Source organism: Rutidosis leptorrhynchoides, chromosome 11, assembly GCF_046630445.1.
Source record: "Rutidosis leptorrhynchoides isolate AG116_Rl617_1_P2 chromosome 11, CSIRO_AGI_Rlap_v1, whole genome shotgun sequence".
NCBI classification, from domain to species: domain Eukaryota; kingdom Viridiplantae; phylum Streptophyta; class Magnoliopsida; order Asterales; family Asteraceae; genus Rutidosis; species Rutidosis leptorrhynchoides.
The window spans coordinates 105,717,258-105,723,257 of NC_092343.1; positions in this window are offsets into that span (position 1 = coordinate 105,717,258).

The window sequence follows — 6,000 nt, forward strand, 5'->3', positions numbered from 1 at the left end:
AGCATTGGTCTTAGAGAACCAGAATTTTGCATTAGTGTGTCTTATCTAGTTTGTTAGGATGCATTAGTGAGTCTGGACTTCGACCGTGTTTACTTGAAAAATGATTGCTTAACAAATTTTGTTGGAAACTATATATTTTTAACATGTGGATATTATGTGATATATTAATCTCTTAACGCGTTTGATATTATGTGATAGATGTCTACCTCTAGAACAAGTCCCATTGACTCACCTAATAATAATGAAGAGTCAAATGTAAATTAGAATGATTCGTGGACTGATTCACAAGTTCCCGAAGAGGAACCGGAAGAAGAGTCAGAACCAGAAGAAGAATCGGAACCGGAAGAAGAATCGGAATCGGATGAAGAAATAGAACCGGTGGGGGAAATAATAAAACGGTTAAGTAAAAGAAAATCCTCAACCAACCGACCAAGGTTAATTATGGTCAATGGTGTTTCCGCTAAGGAAGCAAAATATTGGGAGGATTAAAAATTCTCCGATGAATCGGATTCTGACGAGAATTCCGATGATGTTATAGAAATTACCCCAACTGAATTTAAAAAGGCAAAAGAAAATAATAAGGGAAAGGGCATAAAAATAGAGAAATCTAATTCCAACCCCGATGAACTTTATATGTATCGTCAACCCCCGAAGTCCTTGAGTTGTAACAATGACCCGGGAACCTCTAAACCACCAGGTTTTTCTAAACCAATGTGGATAACGACGGCTCGTATTAGGGGAACATCATATATCCCTAGAAACTTGGCAAAACTTGGCAAGCGAGTCGGAATAAGATAGTTGTATTCGTGTGGTATAATATAAGTAATATAGTGTGCTTATGCTTTATGATATATGTAAAAATTGCTTGTATTAATAAGTATTTTTTTTTATGAATCTAACTCTTGTCTATTTTACAGTATAAAAACACAAAATGAATAGACAACCCAATATTTTAAGAGACCTACCCGGAGACATGATTGATGAAATCTTGTCTAGAGTCGGTCAGAATTCTTCGGCACAACTATTTAAGGCGAGATCAGTTTGTAAGACATTCGAAGAACGTTCCAAGAATGCCTTGGTTTATAAAAGGCTTTCATTCGAAAGATGGGGGATATCACATTGGGAAATCCATAAGTTACGATGTGTTTACTTTGACGCATATATTGCGGGGAACCCAAATGCTATTTTACGCAATGGGTTAAGAAATTATTTTGACTCAATATATCCGAATATTGGACTTCGTGATTTAGAAAAAGCTGCTAACATGCAACATAAAGAAGCATGTTATGCTTACGGATTAGTAATGTTCGCTTCTCACCAAAGTGAGAACAAGAACATCGGGCTACAACTATTAAACAAAACGTTCCCACAAGTGATGGAGTCGGTAATTGGTGTAAGAAATGAGGTTTTTAGATTGTTACGGGACTGTTGGACATTACGTAACCCTCGTCCCTTTGACGACGTTACAACACGCTGTCTTATCAACGGCCATAACGGTTATGTTCCACAAGACCAAGGATGGGAAGTAATCCTAGTAAAACCAGAATGCATGACTTGTTTCTGGACGTATGAATTACGTATCTTTATTGCCTTTGCTGAACGACTTGTGTACTAGCTAGAATTATCTTCACAACCATCTTGTATCAAATTTATTGTGTGCTATATTTCATGCTATATGTAAAATAAGCGGTATTGTAAATTTGTAAAATATTGTGTAAAAGTTTGAACGCGAAATATTATTATAATCAGTTCTTCATATAGAATTGTAGTAGTTGAATTGTATATTAGCTACTAAGTATGAACTTAACGGGTAGGTACTACCCGAATTTAAACTTATAAAACACTAATATGAAGAAAAAGCTTTTATAAATGAGTTCATATTATGCTACGAAATACTATTAACTATTCTTAATATTCTGTATGATTAACTTGTTCCATTTAACTATTTTGAAGGAAATGGCACCGACTACTCGACACACCGTGAATATGAATGAAGAGGAATTCCGTACTTTTCTAGCTTCAAACATAGCCGCAGTATAGGCTGCGCTATATACCAACAATAACCTTGGATCTAGCAGTACAGGAAATCGTGTAGGATGCACCTACAAAGAATTCACTGCCTGCAAACCTTTGGAATTTGATGGAACCGAAGGACCGATCGGATTGAAACGGTGGACCGAGAAGGTCGAATCGGTGTTTGCCATAAGTAAGTGTACTGAAGAGGACAAAGTAAAATACGCTACGCATACCTTCACAGGTTCTGCGTTAACATGGTGGAATACCTATCTAGAGCAAGTGGGACAAGACGATGCGTACGCACTACCGTGGTCAGCATTCAAGCACTTGATGAACGAGAAGTACCGTCCCAGAACCGAGGTCAATAAGCTCAAGACAGAACTTAGAGGGTTACGAACCCAAGGATTTGATATTACCACGTACGAAAGACGATTCACAGAATTGTGCCTATTGTGTCCGGGAGCATTCGAAGATGAGGAAGAGAAGATCGACGCGTTTGTGAAAGGATTACCGGAAAGAATCCAAGAAGATATAAGTTCACACGAGCCCGCCTCCATACAACAGGCATGTAGAATGGCTCACAAACTAGTGAACCAGATTGAAGAAAGAATTAAAGAACAGACTGCTGAAGAGGCCAATGTGAAGCAAGTCAAAAGAAAGTGGGAGGAAAACGGTGATAAGAATCACCAATACAACAACAACAGCAATTACAACAATAATCGCAACAATTATCCCAACAATCGCAACATCAATCGCAACTACAACAAACGGCCCAACAACAACAACAACAACAACAACAACAACAACAACAACAACAGCAACTACAACAATCATCCCAACAACAATAATAACTGCAACAACAACAACAATCAGAAGCAGCTATGCCAAAGGTGTGAAAAGTATCACTCGGGGTTCTGCACCAAATTTTGCAACAAGTGTAAAAGAAATGGTCATAGCGCGGCGAAGTGTGAGGTCTACGGACCAGGGGTTAATAGAACGAAAGGAACAAATGGTGTCGGAACGAGTAATGGCAGAGCAAGTAGTGTCGGAGCAAGTTATGCAAATGTAGTTTGTTATAAATGTGGAAAACCAGGCCACATTATTAGAAATTGCCCGAACCAAGAGAACACGAATGGACAAGGCCGCGGAAGAGTTTTCAATATTAATGCGGCAGAGGCACAGGAAGACCCGGAGCTTGTTACGGGTATGTTTCTTATTGACAATAAATCTGCTTACGTTTTATTTGATTCGGGTGCGGATAGAAGCTATATGAGTAGAGATTTTTGTGCTAAATTAAGTTGTCCATTGACGCCTTTGGATAGTAAATTTTTACTTGAATTAGCAAATGGTAAATTAATTTCAGCAGATAATATATGTCGGAATCGAGAAATTAAACTGGTTAGCGAAACATTTAAGATTGATTTGATACCTGTAGAGTTAGGGAGTTTTGATGTGATAATCGGTATGGACTGGTTGAAAGAAGTGAAAGCAGTGATCGTTTGTTACAAAAATGCAATTCGCATTATACGAGAAAAAGGAAAACCCTTAATGGTGTACGGAGAAAAGGGCAACACGAAGCTACATCTTATTAGTAATTTGAAGGCACAAAAACTAATAAGAAAAGGTTGCTATGCTATTCTAGCACACGTCGAAAAAGTACAAACTGAAGAAAAGAGCATCAATGATGTTCCCATTGCAAAAGAATTTCCCGATGTATTTCCGAAAGAATTACCGGGATTACCCCCACATCGATCCGTTGAATTTCAAATAGATCTTGTACCAGGAGCTGCACCAATAGCTCGTGCTCTTTACAGACTCGCACCCAGCGAGATGAAAGAACTGCAAAGCCAATTACAAGAACTTTTAGAGTGTGGTTTCATTCGACCAAGAACATCACCGTGGGGAGCTCCTGTTTTGTTTGTCAAGAAGAAAGATGGTACATTCAGGTTGTGTATCGACTACCGAGAGTTGAACAAACTTACCATCAAGAACCGCTACCCACTACCGAGAATCGACGACTTATTTGATCAACTACAAGGCTCGTCTGTTTATTCAAAGATTGACTTACGTTCCGGGTATCATCAAATGCGGGTGAAAGAAGATGATATTCCAAAGACTGCTTTCAGAACACGTTACGGTCATTACGAGTTTATGGTCATGCCATTTGGTTTAACTAATGCACCAGCTGTATTCATGGACCTTATGAACCGAGTGTGTGGACCATACCTTGACAAGTTTGTCATTGTTTTCATTGATGACATACTTATTTACTCAAAGAATGACCAAGAACACGGTGAACATTTGAGAAAGGTGTTAGAAGTATTGAGGAAGGAAGAATTGTACGCTAAGTTTTCAGAGTGTGCATTTTGGTTGGAAAAAGTTCAATTCCTCGGTCACATAGTGAACAAAGAAGGTATTAAGGTGGATCCGGCAAAGATAGAAACTGTTGAAAAGTGGGAAACCCCGAAAACTCCAAAACACATACGCCAGTTTTTAGGACTAGCTGGTTACTACAGAAGGTTCATCCAAGACTTTTCCAGAATAGCAAAACCCTTGACTGCATTAACGTATAAAGGGAAGAAATTTGAATGGAAGGATGAACAAGAGAAAGCATTTCAGTTATTGAAGAAAAAGCTAACTACGGCACCTATATTGTCATTGCCTGAAGGGAATGATGATTTTGTGATTTATTGTGACGCATCAAAGCAAGGTCTCGGTTGTGTATTAATGCAACGAACGAAGGTGATTGCTTATGCGTCTAGACAATTGAAGATTCACGAGCAAAATTATACGACGCATGATTTGGAATTAGGCGCGGTTGTTTTTGTATTAAAGACTTGGAGGCACTACTTATATGGGGTCAAAAGTATTATATATACCGACCACAAAAGTCTTCAACACATATTTAATCAGAAACAACTGAATATGAGGCAGCGTAGGTGGATTGAATTGTTGAATGATTACGACTTTGATATTCGTTACCACCCGGGAAAGGCAAATGTGGTAGCCGATGCCTTGAGCAGGAAGGACAGAGAACCCATTCGAGTAAAATCTATGAATATAATGATTCATAATAACCTTACTACTCAAATAAAGGAGGCGCAACAAGGAGTTTTAAAAGAAGGAAATTTAAAGGATGAAATACCCCGAGGATCGGAGCAGCATCTTAATATTTGGGAAGACGGAATCCGGTATAGGGCTGAAAGGATTTGGGTACCAAAATTTAGAGATATGAGAGAAATGGTACTTAGAGAAGCTCATAAAACCAGATACTCAATACATTCTGGAACGGAGAAGATGTACAAGGATCTCAAGAAACATTTTTGGTGGCCGGGTACGAAAGCCGATGTTGCTAAATACGTAGGAGAATGTTTGACGTGTTCTAAGGTCAAAGCTGAGCATCAAAAACCATCAGGTCTACTTCAACAACCCGAAATCCTAGAATGGAAATGGGAAAACATTACCATGGATTTCATCACTAAATTGCCAAGGACTGCAAGTGGTTTTGATACTATTTGGGTAATAGTTGATCGTCTCACCAAATCAGCACACTTCCTACCAATAAGAGAAGATGACAAGATGGAGAAGTTAGCACGACTGTATTTGAAGGAAGTCGTCTCCAGACATGGAACACCAATCTCTATTATCTCTGATAGGGATGGCAGATTTATTTCAAGATTCTGGCAGACATTACAGCAAGCATTAGGAACTCGTCTTGACATGAGTACTGCCTATCATCCACAAACTGATGGGTAGAGCGAAAGGACGATACAAACGCTTGAAGACATGCTACGAGCATGTGTTATTGATTTCGGAAACAGTTGGGATCGACATCTACCGTTAGCAGAATTTTCCTACAACAACAGCTACCATTCAAGCATTGAGATGGCGCCGTTTGAAGCACTTTATGGTAGAAAGTGCATGTCTCCGATTTGTTGGAGTGAAGTGGGGGATAGACAGATTACGGGTCCTGAGATTATACAA